The sequence below is a fragment of the Cetorhinus maximus genome, chromosome 14, assembly GCF_964194155.1.
Source record: "Cetorhinus maximus chromosome 14, sCetMax3.hap1.1, whole genome shotgun sequence".
Classification (NCBI taxonomy): Eukaryota; Metazoa; Chordata; class Chondrichthyes; order Lamniformes; family Cetorhinidae; genus Cetorhinus; species Cetorhinus maximus.
Window position 1 is genome coordinate 87,812,277 of NC_135892.1, and position 20,985 is coordinate 87,833,261.

The following is a 20,985-nucleotide window of genomic DNA, read 5'->3' on the forward strand; positions in this document are numbered from 1 at the left end:
CAGATTAGCCTGCTGGTAAATTGACTAGGGCAGTGGGAGATTAGTCTGCTGGTCAACTCTCTGTGGCAGTGGAAGATTAGTCTGCTGGTAAACACTCTTGGGCAATGGGAGATTAGTCTGCTGGTGAACTCTTTTGGGCAGTGGGTGATTAGTCTGCTGGCAAACTTTCTGGGACAGTGGGAGATTAGTCTGCTGGTAAACTGTCTGCGACAGTGGGAGATTAGTCTGCTGGTAAACTCGCTAGGGCATTGAGAGATTAATCTGCTGGTAAAGTCGCTGGGGCACTGGGAGATTAGTCTGCTGGTAGACTCTCTAGGGCAGTGGGAGTTTAGTCTGCTGGTAAACTCTCTGGGGCAATGGGAGATTAGTCTACTGGTAAACCCGCTAGGACAGTGGGAGATTAGTCTGCTGGTGATGTTGCTGGGACAGTGGTAGATTAGTCTGCTGGTAAACTCTCTGGGGCAGTGGCAGATTAGTCTGCTGGTAAACTCTCTGGGGCAGTGACAGATTAGTCTGCTGGAAAACTCTCTGGGACAGTGGGAGATTAGTCTTCTGGTAAATTTGCTGGGACAGTGGGAGATTAGTCTGCTGCTAAACTCTCTGGGGCAGTGAGAGATTAGTCTGCTGGTAAACTCTCTGGGGCAGTGGGAGATTAGTCTGCTGCTGAGCTCGCTCGGACAGTGGTAGATTAGTCTGCTGGTAAACTCTCTGGGGCAGTGGGAGATTAGTCTGCTGGTAAACTCTCTGGGGCAGTGGGAGATAAGTCTGCTAGTAAACTCTCTGGGGCAGTGGGAGATTAGTCAGCTACTAAACTCTCTGGGGCGGTGGGAGATTATGCTGCTGTTGGACTCGCTAGGACAGTGAGAGATTTGTCTGCTGGTAACTCGGTACGACAGTTGCATTTTAGTCTGCTGTTAAACTCTCTAGGTCAGTTGGAAATTAGTCTGCTGGTAAACTCGCTGGGGCAGTGGGAGATTAGTCTGCTGGTAAACTCTCTGGGGCAGTGGGAGATTAGTCTGCTGGTGAGCTCGCCGGGACAGTGGTTGATTAGTCTGCTGGTAAAATCTCTGGGGCAGTGGGAGATTAGTCTGCTGGTAAACTCTCTGGGGCAGTGGGAGATTAGTCTGCTGGTGAGCTCTCTGGGGCAGTGGGAGATTAGTCTGCTAGTGAGCTCTCTGGGGCAGTGGGAGATTAGTCTGCTGGTAAACTCGCTGGGACAGTGAGAGATTAGTCTGCTGGTTAACTCTCTAGGGCAGTGGGAGATTAGTCTTCTGGTGGACTCGCTAGGACTGTGAGAGATTAGTCTGCTGGTAAACTCGCTAGGACAGTGAGAGATTAGTCTACTGGTAAACTGACTAGGACAGTGAGAGATTAGTCTGTTGGTAAACTCTCTGTTGAATGAGAGATTAATCTGCTGGTAAATTCGCTGGGGCAGTGGGAGATTAGTCTGCTGGTAAACTCTCTGGGGCAGTGGGAGATTAGTCTGCTGGTAAACTCTCTGGGGCAGTGGGAGATTAGTCTGCTGGTAAACACTCTGGGGCAGTGGGAGATTATTCTGCTGGTAAACTCACTGTGGCAGTGGGAGATTAGTCTGCTGTTAAACTCACTGGGACAGTGGGAGATTAGTCTGCTGGTAATCTCGCTGGGGCAGTGGGAGATTAGTCTGCTGGTAAACTCTCTGGGGCAGTTGGAGATTAGTCTGCTGGTAAACTTGCTGGTACATTGGTAGATTAGTCTGCTGGTAAACTCTCTGGGGCAGTGGCGGATTAGTCTGCTGGTAAATTTTCTGGTGCAGTGGGAGATTAGTCTGCTGGTGAGCTCTCTGGGGCAGTGGGAGATTAATCTGCTGGTGAGCTCGCTGGGACATTGGTAGATTTGTCTGCTGGTAAACTCTCTGGGGCAGTGGGAGATTAGTCTGCTGGTAAACTCTCTGGGGCTGTGGGAGATTAGTCTACTGGTAAACTCTCTGGGGCAGTGGGAGATTAGACTACTGGTTAGCTCTCTGGGGCAGTGGGAGATTAGTCTGCTGGTGAGCTCTCTGGGGCAGTGGGAGATTAGTCTGCTGGTAAACTCGCTGGGACAGTGAGAGATTAGTCTGCTTGTTAAATCGCTGGGACAGTGAGAGATTAGTCTGCTGGTAAACTCTCTAGGGCAGTGGGAGATTAGTTTTATGGTGGACTCGCTAGGACTGTGAGAGATTAGTCTGCTGGTAAACTCACTAGGACAGTGAGAGATTAGTCTGTTGGTAAACTCTCTGGGGAATGAGAGATTAATCTGCTGGTAAACTCGCTGGGGCAGTGGGAGATTAGTCTGCTGGTAAACTCTCTGGGGCAGTGGGAGATTAGTCTGCTGGTAAACTCTCTGGGGCAGTGGGAGATTAGTCTGCTGGTAAACTCTCTGGGGCAGTGGGAGATTAGTCTGCTGGTAAACTCACTGTGGCACTGGGAGATTAGTCTGCTCGTAAACTCACTGGGGCAGTGGCAGATTAGCCTGCTGGTAAATTGACTAGGGCAGTGGGAGATTAGTCTGCTGGTGAACCCTCTGGGGCAATGGGAGATTAGTCTGCTGGTAAACTCACTAGGACTGTGAGAGATTAGTCTGCTGGTAAACTCTCTGTGGCAGTGGAAGATTAGTCTGCTGGTAAACCCTCTTGGGCAATGGGAGATTAGTCTGCTGGTGAACTCTCTGGGGCAGTGGGTGATTAGTCTGCTGGTAAACCCGCTAGGAGAGTGGGAGATTAGTCTGTTGGTAAACTGTCTGGGACAGTGGGAGATTAGTCTGCTGGTAAACTCGCTTGGGCATTGAGAGATTAGTCTGCTGGTAACCTCTCTAGGGCAGTGGGAGATTAGTCTGCAGGTAAACTCTCTGGGGCAATGGGAGATTAGTCTGCTGGTAAACCCGCTAGGACAGTGGGAGATTAGTCTGCTGGTGAGGTTGATGGGATATTGGTAGATTAGTCTGCTGCTAAACTCTCTGGGGCAGTGGCAGATTAGTCTGCTGGTAAACTCTCTCGGGCAGTGAGAGATTAGTCTGCTGGTAAACTCTCTGGGGCAGTGGGAGATTAGTCTGCTGGTAAATTTGCTGGGACAGTGGGAGATTAGTCTGCTGGTAAACTCTATGGAGCAGTGGGAGATTAGTCTGCTGGTAAACTCTCTGTGGCAGTGGGAGATTAGTCTGCTGCTGAGCTCGCTCGGACAATGGTAGATTAGTCTGCTGGTAAACTCTCTGGGGCAGTGGGAGATTAGTCTGCTAGTAAACTCTCTGCGGCAGTGGGAGATTAGTCTGCTGGTTAACTCGCTAGGACAGTGAGAGATTAGTCTGCCGGTAAACTCGCTAGGAGAGTGAGAGATTAGTCAGCAGTTAAACTCTCTAGGTCAGTGGGAGATTATTCTGCTTGTAAACTCGCTAGGACAGTGAGGGATTAGTCTGCTGGTAAACTCTCTGGGGCAATGAGAGATGAATCTGCTGGTTAACTCGCTGGGGCAGTGGGAGATTAGTCTGCTGGTAAACTCGCTAGGGCAGTGAGGGATTAGTCTGTTGGCATACTCTCTGGGGCAATGAGAGATGAATCTGCAGGTAAACTCGCTGAGGCAGTGGGAGATCAGTCTCCTGGTGAGCTCCCTGGGGCAGTGACTGAATAATCTGCTGGTAAACTCGCTAGGGCATTGAGAGATTAATCTGCCGGTAAACTCGCTGGGGCAGTGGGAGATTAGTCTGCTAGTAAACTCTCTAGGGCATTGGGAGATTAGTCTGCTGGTAAACTCTCTGGTGCAGTGGGTGATTAGACTGCTGGTAAATTCGCTGCGACAGTGGGAGATTAGTCTGCTGGTAAACTCTCTGGGGCAGTGGGAGATTAGTGTGCTGGTAAAATCACTGGGGCAGTGGGAGATTATTCTGCTGGTAAACTCGCTGGAGCAGTGGGAGTTTAGTCTGCTGGTAAACTCTCTGGGGCAGTGCGAGATTGGTCTTCTGGCAAACCCTATTGGAAAATTGGAGATTAGTCTGCTGGTAAACTCGCTAGGACAGTGAGAGATTAGTCCGCTGGTATGCTTTCTGGGGCAGTGGGAGATTAGTCTGCTGGTAAACTCTCTGGGGCAGTGGGAGATTAGTCTGCTGGTAAACTCTCTGGGGCAGTGGGAGATTAGTGTGCTGGTAAAATCACTGGGGCAGTGGGAGATTATTCTGCTGGTAAACTCGCTGGAGCAGTGGGAGTTTAGTCTGCTGGTAAACTCTCTGGGGCAGTGCGAGATTGGTCTTCTGGCAAACCCTATTGGAAAATTGGAGATTAGTCTGCTGGTAAACTCGCTAGGACAGTGAGAGATTAGTCCGCTGGTATGCTTTCTGGGGCAGTGGGAGATTAGTCTGCTGGTAAACTCTCTGGGGCAGTGGGAGATTAGTCTGCTGGTAAACTCTCTGGGGCAGTGGGAGATTAGTCTGCTGGTAAACTCTGTGGGGCAGTGGGAGATTAGTCTGCTGGTAAACTCTCTGGGGCAGTGGGAGATTAGTCTGCTGGTAAACTCTCTGTGGCAGTGGGAGATTAGTCTGCTGCTGAGCTCGCTCGGACAATGGTAGATTAGTCTGCTGGTAAACTCTCTGGGGCAGTGGGAGATTAGTCTGCTAGTAAACTCTCTGCGGCAGTGGGAGATTAGTCTGCTGGTTAACTCGCTAGGACAGTGAGAGATTAGTCTGCCGGTAAACTCGCTAGGAGAGTGAGAGATTAGTCAGCAGTTAAACTCTCTAGGTCAGTGGGAGATTATTCTGCTTGTAAACTCGCTAGGACAGTGAGGGATTAGTCTGCTGGTAAACTCTCTGGGGCAATGAGAGATGAATCTGCTGGTTAACTCGCTGGGGCAGTGGGAGATTAGTCTGCTGGTAAACTCGCTAGGACAGTGAGGGATTAGTCTGTTGGCATACTCTCTGGGGCAATGAGAGATGAATCTGCAGGTAAACTCGCTGAGGCAGTGGGAGATCAGTCTCCTGGTGAGCTCCCTGGGGCAGTGACTGAATAATCTGCTGGTAAACTCGCTAGGGCATTGAGAGATTAATCTGCCGGTAAACTCGCTGGGGCAGTGGGAGATTAGTCTGCTAGTAAACTCTCTAGGGCATTGGGAGATTAGTCTGCTGGTAAACTCTCTGGTGCAGTGGGTGATTAGACTGCTGGTAAATTCGCTGCGACAGTGGGAGATTAGTCTGCTGGTAAACTCTCTGGGGCAGTGGGAGATTAGTGTGCTGGTAAAATCACTGGGGCAGTGGGAGATTATTCTGCTGGTAAACTCGCTGGAGCAGTGGGAGTTTAGTCTGCTGGTAAACTCTCTGGGGCAGTGCGAGATTGGTCTTCTGGCAAACCCTATTGGAAAATTGGAGATTAGTCTGCTGGTAAACTCGCTAGGACAGTGAGAGATTAGTCCGCTGGTATGCTTTCTGGGGCAGTGGGAGATTAGTCTGCTGGTAAACTCTCTGGGGCAGTGGGAGATTAGTCTGCTGGTAAACTCTCTGGGGCAGTGGGAGATTAGTCTGCTGGTAAACTCTCTGGGGCAGTGGGAGATTAGTCTGCTGGTAAACTGACTGGGGCAGTCGGAGATTAGTCTGCTGGTAAAATCACTGGGGCAGTGGGAGATTATTCTGCTGGTAAACTCGCTGCAGCAGTGGGAGTTTAGTCTGCTGGCAAACTCTCTGGGGCAGTGCGAGATTGGTCTTCTGGCAAACCCTATTGGAAAATTGGAGATTAGTCTGCTGGTAAACTCGCTAGGACAGTGAGAGATTAGTCCACTGGTATGCTTTCTGGGGCGGTGGGAGATTAGTGCGCTGGTAAACTCTCTGGGGCAGTGGGAGATTAGTCTGCTGGTAAACCATCTGGGGCAATGGGAGATTAGCCTGCTGGTATACTCACTTGGGCAGTGGGAGATTAGTCTGCTGGTAAACTCTCTGGGGCAGTGGGAGATTAGTCTGCTGATAAACCCTCTGGGGCAATGGGAGATTAGTCTGCTGGTGAACTCACTAGGACTGTGAGAGATTAGTCTGCTGGTAAACTCTCTGTGGCAGTGGAAGATTAGTCTGCTGGTAAACACTCTTGGGCAATGGGAGATTAGTCTGCTGGTGAACTCTTTTGGGCAGTGGGTGATTAGTCTGCTGGTAAACTTTCTGAGACAGTGGGAGATTAGTCTGCTGGTAAACTGTCTGGGACAGTGGGAGATTAGTCTGCTGGTAAACTCGCTAGGGCATTGAGAGATTAATCTGCTGGTAAAGTCGCAGGGGCACTGGGAGATTAGTCTGCTGGTAGACTCTCTAGGGCAGTGGGAGTTTAGTCTGCTGGTAAACTCTCTGGGGCAATGGGAGATTAGTCTACTGGTAAACCCGCTAGGACAGTGGGAGATTAGTCTGCTGGTGATGTTGCTGGGACAGTGGTAGATTAGTCTGCTGGTAAACTCTCTGGGGCAGTGGCAGATTAGTCTGCTGGTAAACTCTCTGGGGCAGTGAGAGATTAGTCTGCTGGTAAACTCTCTGGGGCAGTGGGAGATTAGTCTGCTGCTGAGCTCGCTCGGACAGTGGTAGATTAGTCTGCTGGTAAACTCTCTGGGGCAGTGGGAGATTAGTCTGCTGGTAAACTCTCTGGGGCAGTGGGAGATAAGTCTGCTAGTAAACTCTCTGGGGCAGTGGGAGATTAGTCAGCTACTAAACTCTCTGGGGCGGTGGGAGATTATGCTGCTGTTGGACTCGCTAGGACAGTGAGAGATTTGTCTGCTGGTAACTCGGTACGACAGTTGCATTTTAGTCTGCTGTTAAACTCTCTAGGTCAGTTGGAAATTAGTCTGCTGGTAAACTCTCTGGGGCAGTGGGAGATTAGTCTGCTGGTAAACTCTCTGGGGCAGTGGGAGATTAGTCTGCTGGTGAGCTCGCCGGGACAGTGGTTGATTAGTCTGCTGGTAAACTCTCTGGGGCAGTGGGAGATTAGTCTGCTGGTAAACTCTCTGGGGCAGTGGGAGATTAGTCTGCTGGTGAGCTCTCTGGGGCAGTGGGAGATTAGTCTGCTAGTGAGCTCTCTGGGGCAGTGGGAGATTAGTCTGCTGGTAAACTCGCTGGGACAGTGAGAGATTAATCTGCTGGTTAACTCTCTAGGGCAGTGGGAGATTAGTCTTCTGGTGGACTCGCTAGGACTGTGAGAGATTAGTCTGCTGGTAAACTCGCTAGGACAGTGAGAGATTAGTCTGCTGGTAAACTGACTAGGACAGTGAGAGATTAGTCTGTTGGTAAACTCTCTGTTGAATGAGAGATTAATCTGCTGGTAAATTCGCTGGGGCACTGGGAGATTAGTCTGCTGGAAAACTCTCTGGGGCAGTGGGAGATTAGTCTGCTGGTAAACTCTCTGGGGCAGTGGGAGATTAGTCTGCTGGTAAACACTCTGGGGCAGTGGGAGATTATTCTGCTGGTAAACTCACTGTGGCAGTGGGAGATTACTCTGCTGGTAAACTGACTAGGACAGTGAGAGATTAGTCTGTTGGTAAACTCTCTGTTGAATGAGAGATTAATCTGCTGGTAAATTCGCTGGGGCAGTGGGAGATTAGTCTGCTGGTAAACTCGCTAGGACTGTGAGAGATTAGTCTGCTGGTAAACTGACTAGGACAGTGAGAGATTAGTCTGTTGGTAAACTCTCTGTTGAATGAGATAATAATCTGCTGGTAAATTCGCTGGGGCAGTGGGAGATTAGTCTGCTGGAAAACTCTCTGGGTCAGTGGGAGATTAGTCTGCTGGTAAACTCTCTGGGGCAGTGGGAGATTAGTCTGCTGGTAAACACTCTGGGGCAGTGGGAGATTATTCTGCTGGTAAACTCACTGTGGCAGTGGGAGATTAGTCTGCTGTTAAACTCACTGGGACAGTGGGAGATTAGTCTGCTGGTAATCTCGCTGGGGCAGTGGGAGATTAGTCTGCTGGTAAACTCTCTGGGGCAGTTGGAGATTAGTCTGCTGGTAAACTTGCTGGTACATTGGTAGATTAGTCTGCTGGTAAACTCTCTGGGGCAGTGGCGGATTAGTCTGCTGGTAAATTTTCTGGTGCAGTGGGAGGTTAGTCTGCTGGTGAGCTCTCTGGGGCAGTGGGAGATTAATCTGCTGGTGAGCTCGCTGGGACATTGGTAGATTTGTCTGCTGGTAAACTCTCTGGGGCAGTGGGAGATTAGTCTGCTGGTAAACTCTCTGGGGCAGTGGGAGATTAGTCTGCTGGTGAGCTCTCTGGGGCAGTGGGAGATTAGACTACTGGTTAGCTCTCTGGGGCAGTGGGAGATTAGTCTGCTGGTGAGCTCTCTGGGGCAGTGGGAGATTAGTCTGCTGGTAAACTCGCTGGGACAGTGAGAGATTAGTCTGCTTGTTAACTCGCTGGGACAGTGAGAGATTAGTCTGCTGTTAAACTCTCTAGGGCAGTGGGAGATTAGTCTTATGGTGGACTCGCTAGGACTGTGAGAGATTAGTCTGCTGGTAAACTCGCTAGGACTGTGAGAGATTAGTCTGCTGGTAAACTCACTAGGACAGTGAGAGATTAGTCTGTTGGTAAACTCTCTGGGGAATGAGAGAATAATCTGCTGGTAAACTCGCTGGGGCAGTGGGAGATTAGTCTGCTGGTAAACTCTCTGGGGCAGTGGGAGATTAGTCTGCTGGTAAACTCTCTGGGGCAGTGGGAGATTAGTCTGCTGGTAAACTCTCTGGGGCAGTGGGAGATTAGTCTGCTGGTAAACTCACTGTGGCACTGGGAGATTAGTCTGCTCGTAAACTCACTGGGGCAGTGGAAGATTAGCCTGCTGGTTAATTGACTAGGGCAGTGGGAGATTAGTCTGCTGGTAAACCCTCTGGGGCAATGGGAGATTAGTCTGCTGGTAAACTCACTAGGACTGTGAGAGATTAGTCTGCTGGTAAACTCTCTGTGGCAGTGGAAGATTAGTCTGCTGGTTAACCCTCTTGGGCAATGGGAGATTAGTCTGCTGGTGAACTCTCTGGGGCAGTGGGTGATTAGTCTGCTGGTAAACCCGCTAGGAGAGTGGGAGATTAGTCTGCTGGTAAACTGTCTGGGACAGTGGGAGATTAGTCTGCTGGTAAACTCGCTTGGGCATTGAGAGATTAGTCTGCTGGTAACCTCTCTAGGGCAGTGGGAGATTAGTCTGCTGGTAAACTCTCTGGGGCAATGGGAGATTAGTCTGCTGGTAAACCCGCTAGGACAGTGGGAGATTAGTCTGCTGGTGAGGGTGATGGGATATTGGTAGATTAGTCTGCTGGTAAACTCTCTGGGGCAGTGGAAGATTAGTCTGCTGGTAAACTCTCTGGGGCAGTGAGAGATTAGTCTGCTGGTAAACTCTCTGGGGCAGTGGGAGATTAGTCTGCTGGTAACTTTGCTGGGGCAATGAGAGATGAATCTGCTGGTTAACTCGCTGGGGCAGTGGGAGATTAGTCTGCTGGTAAACTCGCTAGGACAGTGAGGGATTAGTCTGTTGGCATACTCTCTGGGGCAATGAGAGATGAATCTGCAGGTAAACTCGCTGAGGCAGTGGGAGATCAGTCTCCTGGTGAGCTCCCTGGGGCAGTGACTGAATAATCTGCTGGTAAACTCGCTAGGGCATTGAGAGATTAATCTGCCGGTAAACTCGCTGGGGCAGTGGGAGATTAGTCTGCTAGTAAACTCTCTAGGGCATTGGGAGATTAGTCTGCTGGTAAACTCTCTGGTGCAGTGGGTGATTAGACTGCTGGTAAATTCGCTGCGACAGTGGGAGATTAGTCTGCTGGTAAACTCTCTGGGGCAGTGGGAGATTAGTGTGCTGGTAAAATCACTGGGGCAGTGGGAGATTATTCTGCTGGTAAACTCGCTGGAGCAGTGGGAGTTTAGTCTGCTGGTAAACTCTCTGGGGCAGTGCGAGATTGGTCTTCTGGCAAACCCTATTGGAAAATTGGAGATTAGTCTGCTGGTAAACTCGCTAGGACAGTGAGAGATTAGTCCGCTGGTATGCTTTCTGGGGCAGTGGGAGATTAGTCTGCTGGTAAACTCTCTGGGGCAGTGGGAGATTAGTCTGCTGGTAAACTCTCTGGGGCAGTGGGAGATTAGTCTGCTGGTAAACTCTCTGGGGCAGTGGGAGATTAGTCTGCTGGTAAACTGACTGGGGCAGTCGGAGATTAGTCTGCTGGTAAAATCACTGGGGCAGTGGGAGATTATTCTGCTGGTAAACTCACTGCAGCAGTGGGAGTTTAGTCTGCTGGCAAACTCTCTGGGGCAGTGCGAGATTGGTCTTCTGGCAAACCCTATTGGAAAATTGGAGATTAGTCTGCTGGTAAACTCGCTAGGACAGTGAGAGATTAATCCACTGGTATGCTTTCTGGGGCGGTGGGAGATTAGTGCGCTGGTAAACTCTCTAGGGCAGTGGGAGATTAGTCTGCTGGTAAACCATCTGGGGCAATGGGAGATTAGCCTGCTGGTATACTCACTTGGGCAGTGGGAGATTAGTCTGCTGGTAAACTCTCTGGGGCAGTGGGAGATTAGTCTGCTGATAAACCCTCTGGGGCAATGGGAGATTAGTCTGCTGGTGAACTCACTAGGACTGTGAGAGATTAGTCTGCTGGTAAACTCTCTGTGGCAGTGGAAGATTAGTCTGCTGGTAAACACTCTTGGGCAATGGGAGATTAGTCTGCTGGTGAACTCTTTTGGGCAGTGGGTGATTAGTCTGCTGGTAAACTTTCTGAGACAGTGGGAGATTAGTCTGCTGGTAAACTGTCTGGGACAGTGGGAGATTAGTCTGCTGGTAAACTCGCTAGGGCATTGAGAGATTAATCTGCTGGTAAAGTCGCAGGGGCACTGGGAGATTAGTCTGCTGGTAGACTCTCTAGGGCAGTGGGAGTTTAGTCTGCTGGTAAACTCTCTGGGGCAATGGGAGATTAGTCTACTGGTAAACCCGCTAGGACAGTGGGAGATTAGTCTGCTGGTGATGTTGCTGGGACAGTGGTAGATTAGTCTGCTGGTAAACTCTCTGGGGCAGTGGCAGATTAGTCTGCTGGTAAACTCTCTGGGGCAGTGAGAGATTAGTCTGCTGGTAAACTCTCTGGGGCAGTGGGAGATTAGTCTGCTGCTGAGCTCGCTCGGACAGTGGTAGATTAGTCTGCTGGTAAACTCTCTGGGGCAGTGGGAGATTAGTCTGCTGGTAAACTCTCTGGGGCAGTGGGAGATAAGTCTGCTAGTAAACTCTCTGGGGCAGTGGGAGATTAGTCAGCTACTAAACTCTCTGGGGCGGTGGGAGATTATGCTGCTGTTGGACTCGCTAGGACAGTGAGAGATTTGTCTGCTGGTAACTCGGTACGACAGTTGCATTTTAGTCTGCTGTTAAACTCTCTAGGTCAGTTGGAAATTAGTCTGCTGGTAAACTATCTGGGGCAGTGGGAGATTAGTCTGCTGGTAAACTCTCTGGGGCAGTGGGAGATTAGTCTGCTGGTGAGCTCGCCGGGACAGTGGTTGATTAGTCTGCTGGTAAACTCTCTGGGGCAGTGGGAGATTAGTCTGCTGGTAAACTCTCTGGGGCAGTGGGAGATTAGTCTGCTGGTGAGCTCTCTGGGGCAGTGGGAGATTAGTCTGCTAGTGAGCTCTCTGGGGCAGTGGGAGATTAGTCTGCTGGTAAACTCGCTGGGACAGTGAGAGATTAGTCTGCTGGTTAACTCTCTAGGGCAGTGGGAGATTAGTCTTCTGGTGGACTCGCTAGGACTGTGAGAGATTAGTCTGCTGGTAAACTCGCTAGGACAGTGAGAGATTAGTCTGTTGGTAAACTCTCTGTTGAATGAGAGATTAATCTGCTGGTAAATTCGCTGGGGCAGTGGGAGATTAGTCTGCTGGAAAACTCTCTGGGGCAGTGGGAGATTAGTCTGCTGGTAAACTCTCTGGGGCAGTGGGAGATTAGTCTGCTGGTAAACACTCTGGGGCAGTGGGAGATTATTCTGCTGGTAAACTCACTGTGGCAGTGGGAGATTAGTCTGCTGGTAAACTGACTAGGACAGTGAGAGATTAGTCTGTTGGTAAACTCTCTGTTGAATGAGAGATTAATCTGCTGGTAAATTCGCTGGGGCAGTGGGAGATTAGTCTGCTGGTAAACTCGCTAGGACTGTGAGAGATTAGTCTGCTGGTAAACTGACTAGGACAGTGAGAGATTAGTCTGTTGGTAAACTCTCTGTTGAATGAGAGAATAATCTGCTGGTAAATTCGCTGGGGCAGTGAGAGATTAGTCTGCTGGAAAACTCTCTGGGGCAGTGGGAGATTAGTCTGCTGGTAAACTCTCTGGGGCAGTGGGAGATTAGTCTGCTGGTAAACACTCTGGGGCAGTGGGAGATTATTCTGCTGGTAAACTCACTGTGGCAGTGGGAGATTAGTCTGCTGTTAAACTCACTGGGACAGTGGGAGATTAGTCTGCTGGTAATCTCGCTGGGGCAGTGGGAGATTAGTCTGCTGGTAAACTCTCTGGGGCAGTTGGAGATTAGTCTGCTGGTAAACTTGCTGGTACATTGGTAGATTAGTCTGCTGGTAAACTCTCTGGGGCAGTGGCGGATTAGTCTGCTGGTAAATTTTCTGGTGCAGTGGGAGGTTAGTCTGCTGGTGAGCTCTCTGGGGCAGTGGGAGATTAATCTGCTGGTGAGCTCGCTGGGACATTTGTAGATTTGTCTGCTGGTAAACTCTCTGGGGCAGTGGGAGATTAGTCTGCTGGTAAACTCTCTGGGGCAGTGGGAGATTAGTCTGCTGGTGAGCTCTCTGGGGCAGTGGGAGATTAGACTACTGGTTAGCTCTCTGGGGCAGTGGGAGATTAGTCTGCTGGTGAGCTCTCTGGGGCAGTGGGAGATTAGTCTGCTGGTAAACTCGCTGGGACAGTGAGAGATTAGTCTGCTTGTTAACTCGCTGGGACAGTGAGAGATTAGTCTGCTGTTAAACTCTCTAGGGCAGTGGGAGATTAGTCTTATGGTGGACTCGCTAGGACTGTGAGAGATTAGTCTGCTGGTAAACTCGCTAGGACTGTGAGAGATTAGTCTGCTGGTAAACTCACTAGGACAGTGAGAGATTAGTCTGTTGGTAAACTCTCTGGGGAATGAGAGAATAATCTGCTGGTAAACTCGCTGGGGCAGTGGGAGATTAGTCTGCTGGTAAACTCTCTGGGGCAGTGGGAGATTAGTCTGCTGGTAAACTCTCTGGGGCAGTGGGAGATTAGTCTGCTGGTAAACTCTCTGGGGCAGTGGGAGATTAGTCTGCTGGTAAACTCACTGTGGCACTGGGAGATTAGTCTGCTCGTAAACTCACTGGGGCAGTGGAAGATTAGCCTGCTGGTTAATTGACTAGGGCAGTGGGAGATTAGTCTGCTGGTAAACCCTCTGGGGCAATGGGAGATTAGTCTGCTGGTAAACTCACTAGGACTGTGAGAGATTAGTCTGCTGGTAAACTCTCTGTGGCAGTGGAAGATTAGTCTGCTGGTTAACCCTCTTGGGCAATGGGAGATTAGTCTGCTGGTGAACTCTCTGGGGCAGTGGGTGATTAGTCTGCTGGTAAACCCGCTAGGAGAGTGGGAGATTAGTCTGCTGGTAAACTGTCTGGGACAGTGGGAGATTAGTCTGCTGGTAAACTCGCTTGGGCATTGAGAGATTAGTCTGCTGGTAACCTCTCTAGGGCAGTGGGAGATTAGTCTGCTGGTAAACTCTCTGGGGCAATGGGAGATTAGTCTGCTGGTAAACCCGCTAGGACAGTGGGAGATTAGTCTGCTGGTGAGGGTGATGGGATATTGGTAGATTAGTCTGCTGGTAAACTCTCTGGGGCAGTGGAAGATTAGTCTGCTGGTAAACTCTCTGGGGCAGTGAGAGATTAGTCTGCTGGTAAACTCTCTGGGGCAGTGGGAGATTAGTCTGCTGGTAAATTTGCTGGGACAGTGGGAGATTAGTCTGCTGGTAAACTCTATGGAGCAGTGGGAGATTAGTCTGCTGGTAAACTCTCTGGGGCAGTGGGAGATTAGTCTGCTGCTGAGCTCGCTCGGACAGTGGTAGATTAGTCTGCTGGTAAACTCTCTGGGGCAGTGGGAGATTAGTCTGCTAGTAAACTCTCTGCGGCAGTGGGAGATTAGTCTGCTGGTTAACTCGCTAGGACAGTGAGAGATTAGTCTGCTGGTAAACTCGCTAGGACAGTGAGAGATTAGTCAGCAGTTAAACTCTCTAGGTCAGTGGGAGATTATTCTGCTTGTAAACTCGCTAGGACAGTGAGGGATTAGTCTGCTGGTAAACTCTCTGGGGCAATGAGAGATGAATCTGCTGGTAAACTCGCTGGGGCAGTGGGAGATTAGTCTGCTGGTAAACTCGCTAGGACAGTGAGGGATTAGTCTGTTGGCATACTCTCTGGGGCAATGAGAGATGAATCTGCTGGTAAACTCGCTGAGGCAGTGGGAGATCAGTCTCCTGGTGAGCTCCCTGGGGCAGTGACTGAATAATCTGCTGGTAAACTCGCTAGGGCATTGAGAGATTAATCTGCCGGTAAACTCGCTGGGGCAGTGGGAGATTAGTCTGCTAGTAAACTCTCTAGGGCATTGGGAGATTAGTCTGCTGGTAAACTCTCTGGTGCAGTGCGTGATTAGACTGCTGGTAAATTCGCTGCGACAGTGGGAGATTAGTCTGCTGGTAAACTCTCTGGGGCAGTGGGAGATTAGTGTGCTGGTAAAATCACTGGGGCAGTGGGAGATTATTCTGCTGGTAAACTCGCTGGAGCAGTGGGAGTTTAGTCTGCTGGTAAACTCTCTGGGGCAGTGCGAGATTGGTCTTCTGGCAAACCCTATTGGAAAATTGGAGATTAGTCTGCTGGTAAACTCGCTAGGACAGTGAGAGATTAGTCCGCTGGTATGCTTTCTGGGGCAGTGGGAGATTAGTCTGCTGGTAAACTCTCTGGGGCAGTGGGAGATTAGTCTGCTGGTAAACTCTCTGGGGCAGTGGGAGATTAGTCTGCTGGTAAACTCTCTGGGGCAGTGGGAGATTAGTCTGCTGGTAAACTCACTGGGGCAGTCGGAGATTAGTCTGCTGGTAAAATCACTGGGGCAGTGGGAGATTATTCAGCTGGTAAACTCGCTGCAGCAGTGGGAGTTTAGTCTGCTGGCAAACTCTCTGGGGCAGTGCGAGATTGGTCTTCTGGCAAACCCTATTGGAAAATTGGAGATTAGTCTGCTGGTAAACTCGCTAGGACAGTGAGAGATTAGTCCGCTGGTATGCTTTCTGGGGCAGTAGGAGATTAGTGTGCTGGTAAACTCTCTAGGGCAGTAGTAGATTAGTCTGCTGGTAAACCATCTGGGGCAATGGGAGATTAGCCTGCTGGTAAACTCACTTGGGCAGAGGGAGATTAGTCTGCTGGTAAACTCTCTGGGGCAATGGGAGATTAGTCTGCTAGTGTGCTCTCTGGGGCAGTGGGAGATTAGTCTGCTGGTAAACTGGCTAGGACACTGAGAGATTAGTCTGCTGGTATACTCGCAGGGACAGTTGGAGATTAGTCTGCTGGTAAATTTGCTAGCACAGTGAGAGATTAGCCTGCTGGTAAATTTGCTAGGAAACTGAGAGATTCGTCTGTTGGTAAACTCTCTGGGTCAGTTGGAGATTAGTCTGCTGGTAAACTCTCTTGGGCAGTGGGAGATTAGACTGCTGGTAAACTCACTGGGGCAGTGGGAGATTAGTCTGCTGGTAAACTCGCTAGGACAGTGAGAGATTAATCTGTTGGTAAACTCTCTGGGGCATTGAGAGATTAATCTGATGGTAAACTCGCTGGGGCAGTGGGAGATTAGTCTGCTGGTAAACTCTCTGGTGCAGTGGGAGATTAGTCTGCTGGTAAACTCGCTAGGACACTGAGAGATTAGTCTGCTGGTAAACTCGCAGGGACAGTTGGAGATAGGTCTGCTGGTAAATTTGCTAGGACAGTGAGAGATTAGCCTGCTGGTAAATTTGCTAGGACACTGAGAGATTAGTCTGCTGGTAAACTCTCTGGGTCAGTTGGAGATTAGTCTGCTGGTAAACTCTCTTGGGCAGTGGGAGATTAGACTGCTGGTAAACTCACTGGGGCAGTGGGAGATTAGTCTGCTGGTAAACTCGCTAGGACAGTGAGAGATTAATCTGTTGGTAAACTCTCTGGGGCATTGAGAGATTAATCTGATGGTAAACTCGCTGGGGCAGTGGGAGATTAGTCTGCTGGTAAACTCTCTGGTGCAGTGGGAGATTAGTCTGCTGGTAAACTCGCTAGGACACTGAGAGATTAGTCTGCTGGTAAACTCGCAGGGACAGTTGGAGATAGGTCTGCTGGTAAATTTGCTAGGACAGTGAGAGATTAGCCTGCTGGTAAATTTGCTAGGACACTGAGAGATTAGTCTGCTGGTAAACTCTCTGGGTCAGTTGGAGATTAGTCTGCTGGTAAACTCTCTTGGGCAGTGGGAGATTAGACTGCTGGTAAACTCACTGGGGCAGTGGGAGATTAGTCTGTTGGTAAACTCGCTAGGACAGTGAGAGATTACTCTGTTGGTAAACTCTCTGGGACAATGAGAGATTAATCTGCTGGTAAACTCGCTGGGGCAGTGGGAGATTAGTCTGCTGGTAAACTCTCTGGGGCAGTGGGAGATTAGTCTGCTGGTAAACTCTCTGGGGCAGTGGGAGATTAGTCTGCTGGTAAACTCTCTGGGGCAGTGGGAGATTAGTCTGCTTGTAAACTCACTGGGGCAGTCGGAGATTAGTCTGCTGGTAAAATCACTGGGGCAGTGGGAGATTATTCAGCTGGTAAACTCGCTGCAGCAGTGGGAGTTTAGTCTGCTGGCAAACTCTCTGGGGCAGTGCGAGATTGGTCTTCTGGCAAACCCTATTGGAAAATTGGAGATTAGTCTGCTGGTAAACTCGCTAGGACAGTGAGAGATTAGTCCGCTGGTATGCTTTCTGGGGCAGTAGGAGATTAGTGTGCTGGTAAACTCTCTAGGGCAGTGGGAGATTAGTCTGCTGGTAAACCATCTGGGGCAATGGGAGATTAGCCTGCTGGTAAACTCACTTGGGCAGAGGGAGATTAGTCTGCTGGTAAACTCTCTGGGGCAATGGGAGATTAGTCTGCTAGTGTGCTCTCTGGGGCAGTGGGAGATTAGTCTGCTGGTAAACTGGCTAGGACACTGAGAGATTAGTCTGCTGGTAAACTCGCAGGGACAGTTGGAGATTAGTCTGCTGGTAAATTTGCTAGCACAGTGAGAGATTAGCCTGCTGGTAAATTTGCTAGGAAACTGAGAGATTAGTCTGCTGGTAAACTCTCTGGGTCAGTTGGAGATTAGTCTGCTGGTAAACTCTCTTGGGCAGTGGGAGATTAGACTGCTGGTAAACTCACTGGGGCAGTGGGAGATTAGTCTGCTGGTAAACTCGCTAGGACAGTGAGAGATTAATCTGTTGGTAAACTCTCTGGGGCATTGAGAGATTAATCTGATGGTAAACTCGCTGGGGCAGTGGGAGATTAGTCTGCTGGTAAACTCTCTGGTGCAGTGGGAGATTAGTCTGCTGGTAAACTCTCTGGGGCAGTGGAGATTAGTCTGCTGGTAAACTCACTGGGGCAGTGGGAGATTAGTCTGCTGGTAAACTCGCTGGGGCAGTGTGAGATTAGAATGCTGGTAAACTCACTGGGGCAGTGGGAGATTAGTCTGCTGGTAAAATCACTGGGGCAGTGGGAGATTATTCTGCTGGTAAACTCGCTGGAGCAGTGGGAGTTTAGTCTGCTGGTAAACTCACTGGGGCAGTGCGAGATTGGTCTTCTGGCAAACCCTATTGGAAAATTGGAGATTAGTCTGCTGGTAAACTCGCTAGGACAGTGAGAGATTAGTCCGCTGGTATGCTTTCTGGGGCAGTGGGAGATTAGTCTGCTGGTAAACTCTCTGGTGCAGTGGGAGATTAGTCTGCTGGTAAACTCTCTGGGGCAGTGGGAGATTAGTCTGCTGGTAAACTCTCTGGGGCAGTGGGAGATTAGTCTGCTGGTAAACTCACTGGGGCAGTCGGAGATTAGTCTGCTGGTAAAATCACTGGGGCAGTGGGAGATTATTCTGCTGGTAAACTCGCTGCAGCAGTGGGAGTTTAGTCTGCTGGCAAACTCTCTGGGGCAGTGCGAGATTGGTCTTCTGGCAAACCCTTTTGGAAAGTTGGAGATTAGTCTGCTGGTAAACTCGCTAGGACAGTGAGAGATTAGTCCGCTGGTATGCTTTCTGGGGCGGTGGGAGATTAGTGTGCTGGTAAACTCTCTAGGGAAGTGGGAGATTAGTCTGCTGGTAAACCATCTGGGGCAATGGGAGATTAGCCTGCTGGTAAATTCACTTGGGCAGTGGGAGATTAGTCTGCTGGTAAACTCTCTGGGGCAGTGGGAGATTAGTCTGCTGATAAACCCTCTGGGGCAATGGGAGATTAGTCTGCTGGTGAACTCACTAGGACTGTGAGAGATTAGTCTGCTGGTAAACTCTCTGTGGCAGTGGAAGATTAGTCTGCTGGTAAACACTCTTGGGCAATGGGAGATTAGTCTGCTGGTGAACTCTTTTGGGCAGTGGGTGATTAGTCTGCTGGTAAACTTTCTGGGACAGTGGGAGATTAGTCTGCTGGTAAACTGTCTGGGACAGTGGGAGATTAGTCTGCTGGTAAACTCGCTAGGGCATTGAGAGATTAATCTGCTGGTAAAGTCGCTGGGGAACTGGGAGATTAGTCTGCTGGTAGACTCTCTAGGGCAGTGGGAGTTTAGTCTGCTGGTAAACTCTCTGGGGCAATGGGAGATTAGTCTACTGGTAAACCCGCTAGGACAGTGGGAGATTAGTCTGCTGGTGATGTTGCTGGGACAGTGGTAGATTAGTCTGCTGGTAAACTCTCTGGGGCAGTGGCAGATTAGTCTGCTGGTAAACTCTCTGGGGCAGTGACAGATTAGTCTGCTGGTAAACTCTCTGGGACAGTGGGAGATTAGTCTTCTGGTAAATTTGCTGGGACAGTGGGAGATTAGTCTGCTGCTAAACTCTCTGGGGCAGTGAGAGATTAGTCTGCTGGTAAACTCTCTGGGGCAGTGGGAGATTAGTCTGCTGCTGAGTTTGCTCGGACAGTGGTAGATTAGTCTGCTGGTAAACTCTCTGGGGCAGTGGGAGATTAGTCTGCTGGTAAACTCTCTGGGGCAGGGGGAGATTAGTCTGCTAGTAAAATCTCTGGGGCAGTGGGAGATTAGTCAGCTACTAAACTCTCTGGGGCGGTGGGAGATTATGCTGCTGTTGGACTCGCTAGGACATTGAGAGATTTGTCTGCTGGTAACTCGGTACGACAGTTGCATTTTAGTCTGCTGTTAAACTCTCTAGGTCAGTTGGAAATTAGTCTGCTGGTAAACTCTCTGGGGCAGTGGGAGATTAGTCTGCTGGTAAACTCTCTGGGGCAGTGGGAGATTAGTCTGCTGGTGAGCTCGCCGGGACAGTGGTTGATTAGTCTGCTGGTAAACTCTCTGGGGCAGTGGGAGATTAGTCTGCTGGTGAGCTCTCTGGGGCAGTGGGAGATTAGTCTGCTAGTGAGCTCTCTGGGGCAGTGGGAGATTAGTCTGCTGGTAAACTCGCTGGGACAGTGAGAGATTAGTCTGCTGGTTAACTCTCTAGGGCAGTGGGAGATTAGTCTTCTGGTGGACTCGCTAGTACTGTGAGAGATTAGTCTGCTGGTAAACTCGCTAGGACTGTGAGAGATTAGTCTGCTGGTAAACTGACTAGGACAGTGAGAGATTAGTCTGTTGGTAAACTCTATGGGGAATGAGAGATTAATCTGCTGGTAAATTCGCTGGGGCAGTGGGAGATTAGTCTGCTGGTAAAATCTCTGGGGCAGTGGGAGATTAGTCTGCTGGTAAACTCTCTGGGGCAGTGGGAGATTAGTCTGCTGGTAAACTCTCTGGGGCAATGGGAGATTAGTCTGCTGGTAAACTCACTGTGGCAGTGGGAGATTAGTCTGCTGTTAAACTCACTGGGGCAGTGGGAGATTAGTCTGCTGGTAATCTCGCTGGGGCAGTGGGAGATTAGTCTGCTGGTAAACTCTCTGGGGCAGTGGGAGATTAGTCTGCTGTTAAACCCTCTTGGACAGTGGGAGATTAGTCTGCTGGTAAACTTGCTGGGGCAGTGGGAGGTTAGTGTGCTGGTAAACTCTCTGGGGCAGTGGGAGATTAGTCTGCTGGTAAATTTTCTGGTGCAGTGAGAGATTAGTCTGCTGGTGAGCTCTCTGGGGCAGTGGGAGATTAATCTGCTGGTAAACTCTCTGGGGCAGTGGGAGGTTAGTCTGCTGGTAAACTCTCTGGGGCAGTGGGAGATTAGTCTGCTGGTGAGCTCGCCGGGACATTGGTAGATCTGTCTGCTGGTAAACTCTCTGGGGCAGTGGGAGATTAGTCTGATGGTAAACTCTCTGGGGCAGTGGGAGATTAGTCTGCTGGTAAACTCTCTGGGGCAGTGGGAGATTAGACTACTGGTGAGCTCTCTGGGGCAGTGGGAGATTAGTCTGCTGGTGAGCTCTCTGGGGCAGTGGGAGATTAGTCTGCTGGTAAACTCGCGGGGACAGTGAGAGATTAGTCTGCTGGTTAACTCGCTAGGACAGTGAGAGATTAGTCTGCTGGTAAACTCTCTAGGGCAGTGGGAGATTAGTCTTCTGGTGGACTCGCTAGGACTGTGAGAGATTAGTCTGCTTGTAAACTCGCTAGGACTGTGAGAGATTAGTCTGCTGGTAAACTCACTAGGAGAGTGAGAGATTAGTCTGTTGGTAAACTCTCTGGGGAATGAGAGATTAATCTGCTGGTAAACTCTCTGGGGCAGTGGGAGATTAGTCTGCTGGTAAACTCTCTGGGGCAGTGGGAGATTAGTCTGCTGGTAAACACTCTGGGGCAGTGGGAGATTACTCTGCTGGTAAACTCACTGTGGCAGTGGGAGATTAGTCTGCTGGTAATCTCGCTGGGGCAGTGGGAGATTAGTCTGCT